A 20452-nucleotide genomic window follows, 5' to 3' on the forward strand; every position below is an offset into this window, starting at 1 on the left:
CAGTCATCATCTCTTTGGTTTTTTGAAGGCCTTGCTTCTGAAAGGCCTCAATTCTAGAAAAAAACTAACTCATGAAAGGAATAGAGTAGTATGAGAAAAGGTACTTTGTATCCTGTTATCAAGAGGCCTGATCCTATTTCATATGCCTTTTCATTAATTACCTGCCCATCTGATCTCTGTTTGACCCTATGCCCCACCTTCTCTCTGCCCCATGCACCAGATGTCCCAGGAACTGAAACACTCATTTCCCTTTCAGAGGAAGCAGTCTCAGGGAACACACTTGCTCAAAAGTAGGTCTCCAGAAATGCTTCCTTCCAGAACGTAATCCACTGCAAGGCTCCACACTTGAAGAAGCAATCCCTTTCCACAGGTAGAGCCAATTCCCACTTCCCACTGCCTAATGTTCTTTCCCTGATCTCTTAAAAGTTCCCCATGCGATTAAAAAACAAAAACTCCATTCTCCTCTCAAGCGCAGACCAGGTGGGAATTTATCACTAATTTCTCCTTGTTGCTCCCCAAGTGATTTTCTTCTATACTTTCTCATACCCCAAAATACTGATTCATTGAGAGAATGTAGATTTTACTCTAAGAAATATTAATTCAATTTTCTTCCTTTCCTCTTCATAATTTTTTTACCTTAGCTATTTTGATCATAGATGTCTCCTTTATTTTCAATGAGTTTTTAAAAAAAATAATGGTAGCCTTATCTAGCCCCAGAAGCACAAAAAGTGTTGATTTCATTGCTTAGCCTTCTCTTACCAGCTGCATTTGCATACTTTGCTTATAGTTCTTTTGATGTATTTGATGACAAATACCCTGCCTTACCTCTGGTTTCTTTTCAGGAAATAACTTGAAATATTCCTATTTGCTGAAAGTTAACATTTTTTGTTACTGATGCTTAAGACTCGGTTTATGTTACCCTGAAGTGCAAACAGATCTCCTTTGCTTTTGAGAAAATCTTATTCCAAATTTTCCTCTTGTCTCTCATAAATGAGTAGCTGTGTCTCATTGTCAATATAGCAAACTGTCTAAAAATATTGGGAACAGAGAACAAGATAGTTTGCTAGAGTCCACATGACCCTTGCAGAAAGAAACACCAAGTTTAATTCACCAAGAAATGTAATGGTCATATTTAAGAACCTCATTGTCAAACAACAAATATTGCAGGCATCCAGAAAAAGCTTGTACACTACCAAGGGAAAACAGTCCATATAGTTGGATGGCACCTTCTTTTTTTCCACGCCCACCATGATTCCAGCTAGAAAAAAGGAAGTGTGTACCTAATTTTTTCTTTATCAGTTTTACTGCTTCTTTACCGGTGTTTGCTCTTTCTTTAATGAGATTTTTCCTATCTCCTCTTTTCCATTTAATCTACTGCTTGCTACTTTGAGGTTATAGGAGGGGACTAGACTTAGATATAACCTTTTACTCGGCTATCTTGCCAGAAGTCCCCTTCCTTACTTGTAGTTGTTCTCCTTCCTACCACCCACCACCACCCTTCCTTCTTTAGTTTATTTGGTAATCTTTTTAGCTGTGATAGTATGCTGACTAGCTGACTGGGGGCTGGACTTACACCCAACTTCTTTGCCTTCTTATCTTAAGGCCCCTTCCTTTTATTTCAGAGTGTTAGATCAGACTCCTTGCACTGCTAGGTTCCTTCTCAATATAAGCACTGGCCAAATTCAATAACTTCCTGTAGTTAAGAAGCTGAGGAACCTAGCTGTGTCACTGCCAAGGAGAAATACAGCAGGCACTCCTGTAGCCTAGGGTTTTGAGTATGGGCCAGGGGAACAGGTATGAAGCAGTGGGTTACGCTGGGTGCTGGAGGTTAGTCATGTAATTTTTTTTCCCTGTAGGAATCACCTTTTTGGGAAATGTTTCTTTTATTCTTATAGGTTTTATCAATTTGATACTTCTTTTGAGGGGTGAGGGTAGGAACTAAACTTAGAAACAATCTAATAATGACTGATGATAGAATAATGATTTTTAAATGCTCCCTCCATGCCCTCTACCAAAAACATCTGCTGAAGAATGCAAAAACACCTATTTAACTATTATAAATACTACTGAGAAGCAGCTCAGCAGAGTAGGCAGATGGTTGAACTTTGAGTGAGTTTGAATCTTGCCTCAATTTACTAGATGTGACTTTGGACAAACAACTTAATCCCTCTGAGTCTGTCTCCTCATTTGTAAAATGGGGATAATAATAGCACTTATCTCACAAGATCGTGGATCAATGAGATAATGAAGTGCTTTGCAAACCTTAAAGTGTTACAATGAAGATACGGGGAGGAAGAGAAGAGGAAGATAGCAGGACAACAATGTCCAAGTGAAAACTGCTTCACCAATTTCTGTATGTTGGTTGGAAAGCCTTACTTCAAATATCTGAGATTACTTTGATTAGAGTTCATGAGAAAGACATTAAAATTCCCATCTTCATATTTTGGAACAGTAACCCTGAATGAAGTGACAGAGACCCACAAAACACCTGTAGTCACTCTTCATTTCTTGCTAATGCCATTCTTGGTTGGTTAGTTGTCCTTCATTCTCAAAGAGGACCAAAATAATATCACTATGTTAGAGTCAAGTTACAATGTGTCTGTGGCTGATCAGACCAGTGTGAGCTTAAAATGCTCTACCACAGGTAGGGCACAAATTGTCCATGTGAATATTTGGGGTGGATTCTCTAAATTGTGCATCTCATGTTTCTTCTGAGGTACTTCCATTCTGTTTTGCTCATACAGCACTGTCCCTTCTTTGATGAGGGTATGCCATGACATGTGGTCCTGTGCCAGTGTCTCCCATGTCAACACAATCAAATCCAAAGTTCCTAAAAGAGAACTTTAGAATGTCCTCATATTGCTTCTTCTGACCATCATGTAAGCGCTTACCCTGTGTGCGTTCTACATAAAATAGGCTTTTAGTTTTTCACTCCTACTTCAAATGCTCTTTTTGCCACTGTTAACACTGTTGTACTTAATTGCCCCAAAACCTGCCACCAGTCTCTTTTGATTTATTTTACTACTACCAGGGCCGTGATTCCCTTCATATGTGGACAATGCTACCTAAGTAAACGGAGTCTACAGGCTAGTATGCATTTTCCTGATAGATAAAACTATCATATAACATGTATATTAGTCAGTCAAGATTAAGTCTTCAGAAAATTTTTTATACAATTAATAAGACTGACCTCATTATTCTCATGTTAGCATGGGACAGAGACAGAAGAACTAAGATAGGCCCTCTAACCCCAGAGTTATTCAGAAGTTAGTTCATCATGGAAACTGAGTGTGTGTTAAATGACTATACATGTTGGATTCATTAAAAAGCAGGAACACGATAAAAAAAAAAACCCAGCTCATTCCTCAACAGAATCTCTAGAACACTACAGCTGGTTAGGTGAAACTTCTTATAAATTTGCTTTACTCTAGTCCTATTCTCCTTACTCAGATAAGGTGATCAGTATAAAACAAAATAAAATATACAGATGATCTTATACCAAAGAGGAGGAGGCCAGGGAGAATATATAATCACCAGAAAGTCAACATTCTCCCCTGGGCTAGGGAAAAGGGAAGAAAAGGTGGTACTTCCATTTACAAATTTCAGAGTGAAAATTTCAGTCAGAAACTGCTCCCCTACATGGAAGTCATCTTGGATCATATATACTAGGATGTTAAATATCTCTACTGTATAGGAATCTAGGACATTTAATTTCAGTCTGATCTAGGAAAGGCTCAGAACTTCTAGGCATCTAGTACAGTAGCATGTTATGTTTCTGCCTGGTGTGTATACTAGGCTATTTCTATCTCCAAAAACTGGAGATTTACCAGCCTGATAATATGTGACACGTGGAAGAATATCCAGCAACTTCTGCTACTGTTGGTGGAAGACCTTACCTCATGTGTCAAGATCCCTGACATCAAGACCCCTCCTCTAGATTTTGGGGAAATGGGCAGGAACAGAGTGGTGAGGCTACTGAAGAGTAAAGGTTCTCATAAAAAGGTGGGGTACCAGCTGCTAAAAGGGATTTATCTATCTGGAGGCCAACACAACAGAACCTACAGTGTACATGAACTCCTAATCTGGCTAGAAGGCAATTTTGTGTCAGTGTGGTTGAGAGGAACATCCTAGAACCCAACTACTTAGGATACCAAGTGGTTTCCATGTAGCTGTCTGGTTTCTTAGATAAAGTTCAACTAATGGAAGTCACACGTTTCCTTAGTTGACCTTGTTAGAAAAAGCCATACCTGGATAGCTGAATTGGAGGAAGGGGAAGGGGTTATAATTTTTGAAGTCATGGGATCCAGAATGATGCTTATGTGGGTATAAGAAAAGAGCTAGAATGTCTTCACTGGATCATAAAGAGCTGGAAGGAAATTTAGGAGAGACTATGATCTCATTTCTTCTTCCAGTGATAAGTAAAATGAAACTCAGAAAAGATGGAGCTTTCCCAAAGTCATGGAACTGTTCAAATCCAGGTCTGACTGCAAATGAAGCATTCTTTCCACTATACCATGTTACTTTTTCAAACTTTTTAGCTTATTTTAGACATTTTAAAATTTCCTTTTGAAAAATGTTGCTCATATGTTGCATCATGATTTAGATCATCATCTTATATGGTCTCATAGAAGTACTGGCATTTACAGATTACATCTCAAGGTGCAGGGCTAGACAGATCAAGTGTTATTATCAATAAATGATTATTAATTAGTACTGGAATAAATCATTTTATTTCTACTGATGACCAATGACTCATAGAAAAATATCAATTGATGGAACAAAAAGATATAAAGCAACTTAGTTGACATTTGTTTTTAAAGGAGAAACATAATATTCTATTATCTGATTTTAAAATTAAAAGCATGGCTTTAAATTTAATCAAACTAAAAAGTCATTCAACAAATAAAAAATTTCAGTTCTATATTACTGTCATTAAAAAGCTTAAGACACACAGGAATATTTACTGTAATACACCTCAAAGAACACTGTTAGACATCTTATGGCCTTTAGGAAACTACTATTAAAGACATTTAAGTATTAATGGTCCTGTCACTTCAAGGTACTTATGCAAAAGGTCAAGTAGCTTTGAGACAAAAACTCTTACTAATATCGAGATCTAAAAGCACTGAAATAGTGACCATGATACTATGAAGCACCAATGTAATAACAGGCCAGGATAGTTCAATAATAACTTCAAATGTTTTTCAAAAGGAAACAGCAAACAAATATTTGGAGTTATTCTTCTTAGTTGGCTAAAAGAACGTATAGAATTTAAGTAAAGAACAATTCATTAAAGACACATAAGCTCTGAAACTGAGATCCTGTGTGATTTATATGAGTCCATATCAACAGTCAGTAGTTGCTAAGTAGAATCTGGCAAGGCAAGAACCAGTAGAAGGCTTGACCAAATAGTTCTACAGACTACCTTATTTCTCTCTGTCACTGGAAATATGTCCTACACTCATCAAAACCCTCTTCTAGCTTCTCAAAGCCTTCTATGCAAGTTCAAATTTCTCATTCTTGGCTTCTAGGATTTAATTGCCTTAACATCTTCCTTTTCCTATGTCTTTCCCCTCTTGCCAATCAAGTGAATATACCTTGGGTTTTCCTCTCTCACCACTTTGAAGGACAAAGTCAGGACTGAGTTGACTTCATTACTTCTAAACTCACCATATTTCATGCTGCATTCTATGTGGTTCTACACAGGACTGAACATTACCACAAAGGTGGTAAACATTAATGTGCACCACACATCACAAAATACAAAATAAGATATAACATCAGGTTAATAAGCCCACAGGTTACAGTATTGACAGATTCATAAGAAAAAATCAGCATCAATCAAAAAGTAAACATAAAATGAGGCAACAGCAGAATGAAGTGACTCCAGAGGTGATTTACCCTAACCCCTTTCTTTTGGAGGGGGGGCCTAGGCAATGGGGTTAAGTTACTTGCCCCAGGTCACACAGCTAGTAAGTGTTAAGTGTTTGAGGCTGGATTTGAACTCAGGTGCTCCTGGATCCAGAGCTGGTGCTCTATCCACTGTGCCACCTAGCTGGCTGAAATAGTAGAGAAAGCAGAAGGGAGGGAAGTTTGGGGTTTGGTCTTGTTGAATCTGAGGAATAAGAGTTAATTCATTTAGTAGATATTCATTAAGCCCCTGCTATATACAAGGCACCATGCTAAGTGCTGTAGGTTACAAAGTGAACAATAAATGAATGAGTAAGGCATGGTCTTAAGTAAGGACTTAAAACCTAGAGGTAGGAGTGGGGAACTTGCAGCCTCGAGGCCACATGTGGCCCTCTAGGTCCTCAAGTGCAGCCCTTTGACTGAATCCAAACTTCACAGAACAAATCCTCTTAACAAAAGAATTCATTCTGTAAAACGTGGATTAAGGATGGAACCCAAGGGACCTAGAAGGCTGCATGCGGCCTCCAGGCCACAGGTCCCCCACCCCTGAGGGACTGTCTTTATCTCAGAGGTCTCTGGAATGTATTGTGACATTTTTTAGAAGGTGGCAAACACCAAAAGTGTGAATGTTTAAAATGGATTCAAAAAAGTAAAGAGAAAATTTTCCAGTTGGCTAAGTGGGGAAGAAGGAAGGAATAGGAAGAATGGAAGGAGGCAATATGATGTAGTAGAAAGGCTCAAATCCCAGCTCAGTACCACCCCACCTCCTGCTGCCCTTGGGGAGATGGCTCAACCTCTCTGGACTTCAGTGTCCTCATTTGTAAAATGAAGGGGCTGGGTAAGTGACCTTGAAGATTCTCTTCCAATATAGAGCTTGAAAGGATTACAGAGGCCATCCAGCACGATCTCATTTTACTGATGTCAAGACAGATGGGGCAGAGGGTAAATGGCTTGGGTCTGTTAAGCAAGGCCCTGGACCTCTTTCAGAGCTCTTCCTCAGTGGTACCACACTGCCCCCTGGTGGGCCTGTGAATCTAAAGGTGAGGAAAAGAGAGGCAGGCTGGGACATCAATTCATCCTAAGACCAGGGCTGGAATGTACTCCCCACAAGCCTGTGGGCATCTGTACTCTCTGAAGAGCATGCCCTTTCCATAGCTTCACCTGCTTTCCTACACCTGCTCTTCTCTGACTCTCCCAATCTGATGACACAGTCCCTGAACCTTCACTCTTAAACCATCTACCTTGAATTAATACCTCTACGTTTTAAGTCCTAGTGGGCAGGGACTGGGCCTTGTCATTTATTTATTATTCACTTTATGACCCCACAGTACTTAGCATGGTGCTTAATGAATACCTGTTGAATGAATTAACTCTCATTCCTCAAATTCAAGAAAACAAGCCCAAACTCCCCTCCCTTCTGCTTTATCTACTATTAAAAAAATGTATCTGGAGCTCAGTTTCCTCATTTGTAAAAATGAGCCAAGTTGGGTCAGATGACCTCGAGGTCACTTTCAGCTCAAAACCTATAATCTTAGGTGCCTATATTCAGATATAGGCACTAGGACTGATTGATTATTCTTTTGAAATGCCTCTCATCTCCATCCCTTTATGGTGTAAATGTCTATTAGAAACACAGAAAGGCTTACTAAGAATGGAGCTGTTAAATTCTGAAAGGGCTCTAATGGGAAATATGGAATGTTTTTTCTTGAAGATCTTTAAATTCAAAGGCCATTCTTACCTTAGAGATAGCAGGGTCCATTCCCACCAGTGTACCGCTGGAGGTATGGCTGGTTTCCTCCCCTGTTCCCCAGCTAGGGTTCTACTAAGTGTGAGCTGGTGGAGAACTGAAATGCCACCAGCTGAAGAGCATGAGAGCTGCCACTGAGGTCAGGAAACAGTTATCTATCTTGGAAGGTTTATGTTTAAACTGCTTGTAACTAGGGGGCTGAAATAAATTTCTAAGGTCACTTTTCTTTCTATGATGTCATAATTCAATTGAACACACAATTATTAAGCACCTATGCTAGGCACTGAGGATACCAAGTTGAAAAATGACGATTTCTTGTCCTCAAGGATAGAAATTATTAATAGAGGAATACTAATAGTGATGGTGAAGAGGCACATAAATATATGATATAAGGTAGAATGTGACAAATGCAAAAGAAAGGTCTAGGAAGAGGACTATGATAAATCTGAGGCAGAAGAATGACTTTCAGTTGGTGGTAGGAGGCAGCACTCAGGGAGAGGCCACAGAAGACACAAACCTGAGCTGAATCTTGAAGATGAGGGTTTCAACTGGCAGAATGCAAAGGGAGTACATTCTAGGCATAAACACTAGAGTACACAAATGTATAGAAGTAGGAGAAAGCAAGATAAGGCAAGGGAACATCTTAGTGATCCAGTCTGTCAGTACTGTAAGACAAATGGAACACTTTGGGGGAGTAGGAACTATGTGGAAGAGGGTGCAGGTAGCACTTCACACTGTACATAGAAGATGTCTTTGGGATGCTTTCATTGCACTAGGATATTTTGGAGGAGTCAGATAATGGGAAAGAGGCTTTTGGATCAAAATGGTAATGAAAGTGAGTGGACTGAGTGAAGGGGAGAGAAATTGGTTAAGGTCAGGAAGAGCAATGCAACTATAGCTTCTTTAGTGTTTGGTACTAGATCTTTTTCCTTTTGAGTTATTAATGTGGTGAGTTTGAAGGACAGGAACAAGGGAGGTATACATGAACACCTCATAGAGATGATATAAAAATATAAGCTATCAATAAAAGCATCTTAAAAAAGAAATAATCTAGAAAGTATTTCTAAGAATCTTAAGCTTTGGGCAAAAAGAAAACAAAACAATTAACAACAAAATAACAAGAATAATAATAAAACCCAACCTGAAGTCCTTATGGACACAAACAGTATTTTCATCACCACTGCTTATCAAAAGTAAAACCTTCAGAAAAGATAGATCTAACAAATGACTGGTTGTATGAAAATAAGATTTAGATTTCTGAACCATAGCTTACAATATAGGCATAACAAACTCTTGACTAATGCATATAATATAACCAACAAGGACTGGCAAAATGTTTTGGTTTGGTGGCTCACTAACCTAATCAAAAGTGCTTTTAAGCTAAAAAGAAATACTGTTTACGTACATCTACTAAGCCCAAATGACAGAGAGAATATTATAACAGTAGGAAGAAACACAGAAGTAGAGACAGCCAGAAATTCAGAGGAAACAAAAATCCATGAAAGGAACCAGCAACAAAAACTCATGGCCTCAATAAATGCCTAATTGCACTAAGTATGCCTAACAACCTGTGGGAACTAGAGAGCCTAGTATAGGAAGGAAAATCAGATAACAGGTTTCACTGACATTGCGGAATAAATACTACAGCTGAAAAATGGCACTGAAAGGGATTAACTTAAGAAGTTATTCTTAAAGAAACAGAATAGATAAAAAAGGTAGCATTAAGAAGCTACACTCATGTGAGGAAATCCAGGAGCCAGGGAGATCACAAGATCACAGATTTAAAGTTGGAAGGGAATTTAGAAGTCACCTAGTCCAACCCCCTCATTTTACAGATGAGGAACTGAGGTCTACAAACATTAAAATACCAAGTTTCACAGGTAATAAAGTAGCAAAGCCAAAGGAGGTGGAGAAAAAGAAGCAAATAATAAAGAGGGGAGTAGTGGCCAGGGAAATGTGTTTTGGCCTGGGAAGTCATAGGGATGGTGAGTGGAACAATAGGGCAATCAATGGATGGTACCCTTTCCAGAAGCAATGGTAGCGAGTATCTATATAGCACTTTAAAAGCACTTTAGAAATATTATTTTATTTTATTCACCATGGGAGGTAAGGCTATTATTCCCCTCCGTGCCCACCCCCCCATTTTACAAAGAAAATGAGGCAGACAGAGAGATTGAGTGACTTTTCCAGGTTCAAACAGCTAGTAATCATCTGAGGCTGGATTTGAACTCAGGTCTTTGTAACTTGATTTGATTACAATTCAATGGGGAAGAAAGTGAGGTGAGGGATGGGATTGGTGTTGGCAGGTTGGAAAGTGGCTAAGGTGAACCAAGTGTAGTTGGGGCATGGTATGGAATATCTGAAGGAGTACCAATGGAAGAAGCAGAACGAATATCTTGGTAGAAGTACACTAGCTATCACATACTCAGAAGGAAGAAACAGGTATTACTAGTTCAAGAAACTGATCACGAACCTATCATAGAGCAACAAAAGCATTTTGAGGCAGCATATGCCAGGCAAGTCAAACCACCATTACCACCTCCTTCTCAGACTCGAGCGAAGACATCCCAGGAATCCAAACCCAAGTTCTCGCAAAAACAGGGCCCCTCACCAGCCTGCTCCTAGCTCAGGCCTTTCAGCCATCATTGAGGGGAGAAATCACTGTTAAAAAAGGGCCCACATACATTGCCACCACCAACACCAACCAATGACCAATCGCCATCAATGGCAAAATAAAGGCAAAAAGGCCCAGGAGTAACAACAGTAGTCCCAGACTAATTCTGAGAGGCATTTGGAGAAGGGAGGTTAGAGGTCAGCAGAGAGTTTGGGGCAGGATAGGTAGATTTGAGAATCATCAGCAAGAAGATTATAATTAAATCCATGGGAGCTGATGAGATCACTAAATATAATATAGTACAAAGGGCGAAGAGGGAGGGTCCAGGACAGAGACCTATGGAACACCTACTGCTAGAGGGAGTGATCTGGATAAAGACCAAGCAAAGAAGACAGAGGAATTGTCTGATAGGTAGGAGGAGAACCAGGAGAGAGTGGTGTGTGAAAACCTAAAGAGAAGAAAGTACATGGAAGAAGAGGGCAATCATCTGTGTCAAAGACTGCAGAAAGGTCAAGGAGAACAAAGATTGAGAAAAGGCCACTGAATTTGGCAATTAAAATGTCACTGGTCATTTTGGACAGAGAAGTTTTGGTGGAATGATAAGTTTAGAAGCTGGATTGTAAAGGGCAAAAAAGGAGTGAAGTGAGAGAAAGCAGATGACCCTATTGTAGATGGTCTTTTCAAGGAGTTTAGCTACAAAGGACAGAAGAGATACAGGACTATCATGTGGATGGGAAGATCAAGTGAGGGTTTTTGAGGATGGAGAAGACATAGGCATATTTGTAGGCAATAGGGAAGGAGCAAATAGGGAGGGATTGAAAATAAGTGATGAGAGGGGATGACAGAGAAGGCAATCTGTTGAAGGAAATGAGCTGGAATGAGATCACCCGGACAAGGAGAGGGGTTCGTCTTAGGAGTGCAGCTGCCTCTTCATGAGATGGGCGGAGGAGAAAGTGGCAGAAGCCATCTGAGTGACAAGAGATGAAGAAGAGGGAAAAAGAGAAAACTCATGGTGAATGGCCTCAATTTTTTCTGTAAACTATGAGGCAAGATTCTCAACTAAGACGGTGGAAAAAAGCAAACATGGGAGGTTTGAGAAGGAATGAAAAGGTCTGGAAGAGCTGCTGTGGAAAGCAGGATAGGAAGATTGAGAACTGCCTAGCAGCAGTGGGGCCCATCTAACTTACATCTGAAACCTCTTATTTGTATTGTTTCCTCCATTAGAATGTGAGCTCCTTGATAGCAGGGACTGTCTTTCTTTTTCTATTTTTACCCTCAGTGTTTTGCACAAAGTAAGTGCTTAATAAATGCTTTTTTTTCATTCATTCATGGAGGCATAATATAGCAGCAATGAGGGATTTCAGCCATCTGTTCATCTACTAGAATTCATTGCCACAAACATAGAAGTTAATACATTTTAAAATTTCCTTTAATGACACTTTCATTCTTCAAAAAGTATCAGAAACAATAAAAGAAACTGATATTCTGAACCTGACTCTGACCAGTAAGGAAGTCAAGTCAATAAGCATTTGTTAATTATGTTATATTAATTATATGCCAAACACTCTGCCTTAAGCACTGCTGAAGTAGAAATGATGGGAACTTTGAGTAAAGCAGACTTCAAAAAGTTTAGAGAAAGGTTAAGTAGGATCCCATAGCCTAAAATTTTTCAAGGGAAGCTTGCTCATGATGGATGAGAAGCATTAAAGGCTGAAATTCTGTTAACAAACAATTTCTATGAGGAAGAAAAGGAGAACTATCAAAAATCTGATGTAGATGTATAGACAACTCATTTGTTAATCAATTTTTAAAAAACAAAAATTTAAAAGACATGTAGAAGATGGAAATACCAGCACTTAACAGAGATGAATTACAAAAAAGTAGCAGTCTTGCAAGGATAGTGTCAGATGTGTCAAGTCTCAGAATGAACTGGAAGTGGTGAAAAAGTGTTGAGAGAACAAAAAGGGCTTTTTAGTTATGTTGGGAGCAAAGGAAAGTTCAAAGAAGGATAGAGGAAGGCTGCTCATAGGGGATGGGATGATGATAATAAGATGAGGGAGAAAATAGTCATCTGCCAATTTTCACTTTGCTTCTATTTTCTCTACCAAAGAGGATGATCTTTATAGTAGGGAGGATGGAACAGAAATAGTTACAGGGATTTGAATAACAAGATAAATAGGAAGGTGGCACAAGAACACCTAGCTGCCCTTAATCAGTTCAATTTACCAGGTCCAGATCAACTACATCCTAGGGTTATTGAAACAAGTGTAGGGTGTTCATGCTAACCTGCTGTCGACAATCATTGAAAACTGTAAAATCGGTGAGATTTCACAGGCCTAGAGATGGGTAAATGTACTAGTTTTTCAAAGGGAAATGTGTAGACTCTTCAGACTTATAAGTCAGTAAGTGTGATCTGGATTCCTGGCAAAATTCTAGAATGTATTATAAAAGGATAGTTTGTGAGCTTTCAGGAAGTGAAGAAGTGATCACAATGAGCTACCATGATGTCCTCTAAAACAGGTTATGACAGACTAACCCTATTTCCTTCTTTGATAGGATAACTAAAGCTGGTACAAACTAGTTTTCAGAAATAGAAAAGATATAGATAAATACAATGCACACCAAGTTTTTAGTAAAGCATTTGACAAAATCTCCTGTGGCATGCTTGTGTACAAGATGGAAAGATGTGGACTTGAAAGATTCAAGCTAGTCATTGGTGGATCAGTGTGAATCTAGATGAAGGTTTCTAGTGAAATGTGCAGAGTGATCTGTTCTTGGCTGTGTCCAACAGACTTATCAATGACTTCAATGAAGGCATAGGTGGCCATCTTAATCTGCAGATGACACAAAGGTGGGAGGGATAGCTAACAAACTGGATGAGTGTCAGGATCCTAAATTAACAAGCTAGAATGATGAGCCAAATCTAAAGGATTAAAATTAAGTGTAATAAATATAAAGTCCTTCAAAAAAAATAAACTGTAAAAGTAGAGGATGGAGGAGTTGGTGTGAAAAAGACGTGGCGGTTTAATAGACAAATTCAATGTGAATCAAACAGTATGACATAGCAGTCAAGAAACTTAATACATTCTTAGGCTACCTTTTAAAAAGACACTGCAGCTAGTATTCTTGTGGTTCAGTAATCACGTCCAATTCTTCATGACCCCATTTGGGGTTTTTGTGGCAGAGACACTAGAGTGGTTTGCCATTTCCTTTTTCAGTTCATTTTACAGATGAGAAAATTGAGGCATACGGGATTAAGTGACTTGCCCAGAGTCACACAGGTAGCTAGTAAGTGTCCGAGGCCAAATTTGAACTGAGGTCTTCCTGACGTCCTGATTCCAGGTTCAGCCCTCTATCCACTGTGCAACTAGCTGCCCCATATCTAGTATCAGAGACCTGAATATTTCTGCTATCTTCTGCCCTCATCAGACCACATCGGGAACAGTGTATTCAGTTCTGGGGACAAAATTTTATGAAGGACAGTCAGTGACAAACCCTAACATAAGCAGAAGAAGGCAACCATGCCACTTAAAACTTATTTAAAACAACTTGGGAAGTTAAGCCTGATGAAGAGAAGATTTGGTGGAGATTTCATAGCTGTCCTCCAATACACAGAAGAGGCTCATTCCTGTTCTGCTTGCCTTCAGAAGGCAGAACTAGAAGCAATGGATTCAAATTGCAAACGGGCAGATTTCCGTTTGATATAAGGAAACACTTTCTAAGAATGAGTACTAGCCACCTGTAAAGAATGATGTAGAAGGGATTCTTGTTTATGTGCAGGCTGGCCTAGAGACTTCCGAATTCTCTTCCTCTATGATCCGTGAAACCTGCAGCCAAGCTTTAGGCTCTCTGAATTATATCAGCCAAGATTACTTACACTTTTTCATACCTAGAGAAAGGTGCCCAGAGGTGAGCATCAGATATACCCAAAGAAAATGATGCAATGTGAAATAATGGTGGTTTTAGCCTAATTGGGGAGGACCTTCCATGTCAGGTTAATGCCTCTGTATTTTGTTCTACAAGCAATGGGGAGCCACTGAAGGTTTCTTAACCAGGGAGGAGACACACATTAGGAATATGATTTTGATGGCCATGTAAAAAATGGGAGAAACTGGAAACCGGGAGTCCAATTAAGAGCCTATTACAACAATTCAGGAGCATGCTAACTAAGGCCTGAACTAGTGTTGTGTTAGTATGAGGAGAAAAGACAGATTTTAGGCATATTAAAGAAACAGAACTGATAGGATTTGACAACTGATCAGGGGAGGGGTGAAGAGAAGAGAAGAGCCAAAAATTATTCTGAGTCTGGGATGCTGGAGCTATCAAAAGAAAAAAAGGGAAGTTGGGAAAAGGGACATGTTGGGGTTTTATATTAGGTACCTACACAGAGATTATCATCGAAACCACAGGAATAGATGAGAAGGTCAAGGACTCTCTTGAACCTTAGTCATTCTACTGATAATCCTATGTTATTCTTACCATTCATCTTTGCTTCTAATCCTGAGTCACTGAGTGTTGCTGGAGGAAGTCACAAAAATCATTCTCACTGGGTTTATTAGAAAGACATGCAACTGGGCCCTGGCAAGTCAAAGCTTTCTATTTCATCTCTCAATTAAAACCAACCACACTGCCCAGAACAACTATTTTAAAACTTCTCTGCTCAAAATCTCTACTTGGGTGTTGTACCCCACTCTTTGTAGATGATCTCATTTCCTACACTGAGAATGACTGAATGACCTCATTTCCCCTCTTTCATGCCTCAAAACCTTTTCCGTCTTCACCTATTTATTCCTCCTTTTCTCTGGTGTCAGAAGATGAGGCAGTCTTATTCCTTGTCAGGGTCAAACCTTCCAGTTGTGCCTTTGATTCTATTACCCTCCTTCCTCCATTGATCAGTCTCTCATCTTTAATCTCTCTTCTCTGAGTTTTTCCCCTCTGACTACAAATATGGTCAAGTTTTTAAAAAAAAGTTTCCTTTGTCCCCACTATCCTCTCTGCTATCATTTACTCTTCCCTTTTCCTGCCAAACTTTCAGAAGGAGTGGTTTACATTTGCTGCCTCTGCTTCCCCACCACCCATGCATTCCTCAAACCCCTACAATCTTGCTTCTATCTCCAACCAACTGAAATTGCTTTTTAAGATTAACAAAGATTGCAGTGGCTAGGTGGTGCAGTGGATAGAGCACTGGCCCTGGAGTCACGAAGATCTGAGTTCAAATCCAGCCTCAGACACATAACATTTACTAGCCATGTAACTCAGAGTAAGTCACTTAATCCCAACTGCCACACACAGAAGATTACTAAATATCTTTTAATTGCCAAATCCAATGACCTTTCCTAAGTCTTATCCTCTGTGTCCTCTTCATAGCATTTGAATCTACTGACCATTGCCTCTTTTTTCATATTCTCTCCTCCAACTTCTGCAACACTGCTCTCTTTTCGTTATCCTGCCTCTCTGACCACTCCTTTTCTATTTCCTCTGGTTCAGTTTCATCTTTCTGCTCCCTAAGTATAGATTCTCAATCCAAGGCTCTGTTCTTGTTCCTCTTATTTTCTCCCTCCTGTGACAAGTTCAGCCATTTCCATGACTTCAATTATTACCTCTGTGCATCTGACTACCAACAAATATAAATATTCAACCCCAAATTCTCCTCTGAGCTCTAGATTTACATTTCCACCTATCTGATATGTATCATAATGTGGCTGTCCCATCAACATTCTGGAACGCACTAAGTCCAAAACTGAATTCTTATCTTTTCCCCTCAAACTTGCCCCTCATCCACGCTCTCAGTCACTAGGCTTTGTAAACTCAGGCTGTTTTATCTTCTTCACACGCATTCTCCACATCCAATGAATTGCCCAAGTTTTATTCTATTTCCACAATACTCTTTTTTTTTTTTAGGCTATTGGGGTTAAGTGACTTGCTCAGGGTCACACAGCTAGTACGTGTCAAGTGTTTGATCTGAGGCCGGATTTGAACTCAGGAACTCCTGACTTCAGGGCCGGTGCTCAATCCACTGCGCCACCTAGCTGCCCCTCAACATGATGGAATTTTTTTTTTTTAATTTTTAGGCAATTGAGGTTAAGTGACTTGCCTAGGGTCACACAGCTAGTAAGTGTCAAGTGTTTGGTCTGAGGCCACATTTGAACTTAGGTCCTCCTGACTTCAAGGCAGGTGCTCTATGCACTGCGCCACCTAGCTGCTCCCACAATACTCTTGTGTGATACTCTTGGACATGTTCCTTTTTCTCTACTCTCACTGCCACACCAATGATTAGGATACAGACATGGATGCCATGCTTACAAAATTTTCAGAGGACATAAAGCTAGGAGGGATGGTTAATAGGTGGGATTATAGATTCAAGACCCAAAAAATCTTGACAGGTTAGAAAATTTATATGAACCAAATAAAATGAAATTTAATAGAGATAAATGTGGTCTTAGATTTAGGCACAGAAAATCAACTCCACAAGTACAAGATAGGTGAGGCATGGCTGAACAGCAGACTGTTTGAAAAAGATCTTGGAGTTTTAGGGAATTCAGTATGATTCAAGAATGTGATATGGCAGCCAAAAGCACTGATGTGATCCTTGGCTGCATGGAGAGGCAGGGTCCAAGACTAAGGAGATAATAGTTTTGCTGTATTCTGCTCTAGTCAGACTGCATATGGAAAACTGTATTTAGTTCTGGATAAGCTGATAAGTGTTATGAGAAGGGAGACTACAATGCTTAGAATATAGCAAGTGCTACATAGTAAAGGCTTACTAACCAATTGAAGAGTCTTGAAATCATGGAGAGAAAAACTTGAAAGAAGTGGGAATGTTTAGTCTGGAGAAAATTTGGAGAGGCATGATCACTATCTTCAAGCATTTAAGGGAATGTCACGTAGAAGAGTCAAATCAAGAAGCATTTGTTAAATATTTATTATATGCCAGGCGCTGTGCTAAACACTGGGGATACAAAAAGGGCAAAAACAGACTATGTTCTTTTGGAACTCACAACCTAATGAGGGAGACAATAGGCAAACAACTATGTACAAACAAGATATATATACAGGGTAAATTGGAGAAAATCTCAAAGGGAAAGCACTAGTACTAAGGAGAGCTGGGAAAGGCTTCCTGTAGAAGGTGGGGTTTTTGCTGGGACTTGAAGGAAGCCAGGGAACCCAGGAGGTGGAGATGAAATATTACTTACTCGCTTGGCTTTAAAAGGAAAAACTAGGGGCAACAGAAAGTAGTTAAGAGAGAGTTAACTGTAGGCTCAAAGTTCGGAAAACTTTCTAAAATGTAGAGCTTTCCCAAAATGAAATAAGCTGCTTCAGGATTCCCACTTCCTAAAAGAACTGTCTCTTTCTTATTATCGTGTTCTACTGTCATCTTACTTTTTCATGTATCTATTAGATTGTAAAGTCCATGAAGGCAAAGACTATCCTTTTATTTTCCATCTCTGTATTTCCAGAGCTTAGCAAGGAGCTTGCACATTGTAGGCACTTAGCATGTGTTAAACTGATTGGAAGACAGGGTATCTGGAGGCAGAATAAGGCACAGAACTAGAGCCTGAAGGATGGTAGTGTCAAAGAAGCTGAGGAAAGAGATTATCAATAAAGAAGAGTTGTTCAACAGGATCAAATGCTGTAGAAAGGTCAAGAAGGATGAAAACTGAAAAAGCGCACTGAATTTGCCAATTAATGGGTCTTCAATGATCTGTAATATTAAAGGCAGAGGTTAGCCTTGGGAAGGAAAAGGAACAAGAAAGTATTTATTAAGCACCAACTATGTGTCAGGCACTGTGTACTTCACAAAAATGATCTCATTTTGTCCTCACCACAACCCTGGGAAGTAGGTGCTATTATTCTCATTTTACAAATTAGAAAACTGATGCAGACAAAGGCGAAAGTGACTTGCCTAGGTTCAAACAACTAGTAAGAATTTGACTCAGGTCTTCCTGCCTTTAGGCCCAATGCTCTCTAGCCATAGTTTTGGATGTCAACAGCATTTATTAAGTGCTTACTATGTATCAAACACTCTGGTAAGTGCTGGGGATACAAAGAAAGAGGACCTTGCCATTAGGGAGTTCACATTTTAAGAGGACAAGTAGAAGATAATCTCAAGAGGAAACACTAGTAGTGGAGGTGGGGGAGCAAGTAGGAAAGGCCTCCTGCAAAAGGTGTCATTTGAGCTGAGACTTGAAGAATGTCAGAGAAGCCAAGAAGCCAGAAATCAGAGGTGAAGAGGGAAAGCAATCCAGGTATAGGGCACAGAGTGTTCAAACGCACCTAGCTGAGATTTAGTGTGTCCTGTTAGAAGAACAGAAACGGGGCTGGTGTCAGTAAATCGCAGAATGTGTGTTGGGAAGTAAAGTATAAGAAGACTGGAAAGTAGAAAGGTGTCAGATTGCAAAGGGCTTTAAAAGCTAAACAGGATTTTATATTGGATCCCGGAGGCATTCAGAACCACTGGAGTTTATTAAGTAGGGGAGTGACGTGGTCAGACCTGTGCTTTAGAAACATAGGTCACTTTAACAGCTGTGTAGAAGACGACTGATTGTCATGGGGAGTGACTTAAGGAAGGGAGATCAATTAGAAGGCTAATGCAACAGTCCAGGTGTAAGGTGATGAGGGCCTACATTAGGGTGATGACAATGTCAGAGAAGAGATGGGGGTGTATATGAGAGATACTGTAAACGCTAAGAATGACCAAACTTGGAAATAGTTTGGATATCTCTATTGAATGTGAGAACAGAGTCAAGGATGACAATGAGGTTGCTAACCTAGATGCCAAGTAGGATGATGGTCCCCTCAACAGTAATAGGGAATTTTGGAAGGGGGAAGGATTTGGTAGGAAAGACAATGAATTCTTTTACAGACATGCTCATGTTGAGATGCCTTCAGGATAGCCTGTTAGAGATGTCTAAAAGAAGGGAAGGAAATGAGCATTTATTAAGCACCTACGATGTGCCAAGAACTATGCTAATTACTTTACAAATATTATCTCATTTGATCCTTACAACAATCCTGGGAGGTGGGTGCTATTACTATTCCCATTCTATAGTGAAGGAAACTGAGGCTGACTTAAGTGACTTTCCCAGAGTAAAACAACCAGTAAGTTAAACTCAAATCTTCCCGATTCTAAGCCCAGTGCTCTATCCACTGTACCACCTAATTCATGATACAAAACTGGAGCTGGAGAAAGAATGCATCTCTGCATTAGGGCTGGAGATTTAGATCTGGGAATCATCTGCATAAAGATGATAACTGAACTCATGGGAGCTGATGAGAACACCACACAGAAGAGAGGGAAAAAAGAACCCAGACAGGAGTGGGGAACCTGAGCGTCGAGGCCACATGTGGCCCTCTAGGTCTTCAAGTTCAGCCCTTTGACTGAATCCAAACTTCACAGAACAAATCCTCTTCATAAAAGGATTTGTTCTGTAAAACTTGGACTCAGTCAAAAGGCTGCACCCAAGGACATAGAAGATCCCAGGACAATGCCTTGGGTTAGTGGTCTGGATGAAGATTCAGCAAAGGAGACTATACTGTTTTCTATACTCTAACCCAGGGACCGGCAAACTATGATTTGAGGGTCAAATCCCACCCACCTGCCTATTTCTATATCTAAGAATGGTTTTTATACTTTTAAATACAATGAAACTTTATTTTACAAAAACGGGCTAAGCAAATTGTTGGGGCAGAATTTGGCTTTTGGTTGTAGTTTGTTCGACATCTGCTTTGTACCCCTGTCTTTTTATCATTCCTGCCTTATTGAGATAAAGAGGGTCACCTTATCCTCTGACAACAGAAGGAATGAAAAAGGAGAACATAACTGATGGCCAAAATTTTCTCCATAAGTAAAGGGTGAGGTCTTCTACAGAGAGAGAGTAGGGTGTGTACTGTTGTATGTGTATGTTACATCTCCTCAATACAATCATAAGATCTTGAAGGCAAGAGCTGTATTTGTTTTTTCTATTTCCAGTACTGAGCATTGTGGCTGGCTCTCAGTAAATACTTAGTAAATATTGATTGAAGTAGAGTTGGAAGTTTAAGAGATTAAAACAGTTGCCATGGGGAGTAGAAAATAAAGATTGTGGGAATTACACAAGGCTGGAAATTAGCAGAATAGGAACAGAGGGACAAGGGGATGAAAGATTCAATGGGAAGATTGTTGAAATGGCTTGTCACCATCA

At 39.7% G+C, this 20452-nt stretch overlaps 1 protein-coding gene across 5 annotated transcripts in view; it reads right to left on the reverse strand.

Moving 5' to 3' along the window:
* The window catches only part of MAPRE3 (microtubule associated protein RP/EB family member 3), an 88163-nt gene that overhangs the window by 28956 nt on the left and 38755 nt on the right, over positions 1-20452 (reverse strand). Inside the window, exon 1 of one of the 5 annotated variants that reach the window (XM_020983892.2) lies at positions 7649-7721. The exons of the other annotated variants lie outside the window; for them this stretch is intronic. The gene's annotated coding sequence lies outside the window, so the exon portion shown is untranslated. Of the gene's footprint in view, positions 1-7648; positions 7722-20452 lie in introns of those variants that run through there. 5 annotated transcript variants of the gene reach the window in all.

The sequence above is a fragment of the Phascolarctos cinereus genome, unplaced genomic scaffold (assembly GCF_003287225.1).
Source record: "Phascolarctos cinereus isolate Bilbo 61053 unplaced genomic scaffold, phaCin_HiC Scaffold_2;HRSCAF=192, whole genome shotgun sequence".
NCBI classification, from domain to species: Eukaryota; Metazoa; Chordata; class Mammalia; order Diprotodontia; family Phascolarctidae; genus Phascolarctos; species Phascolarctos cinereus.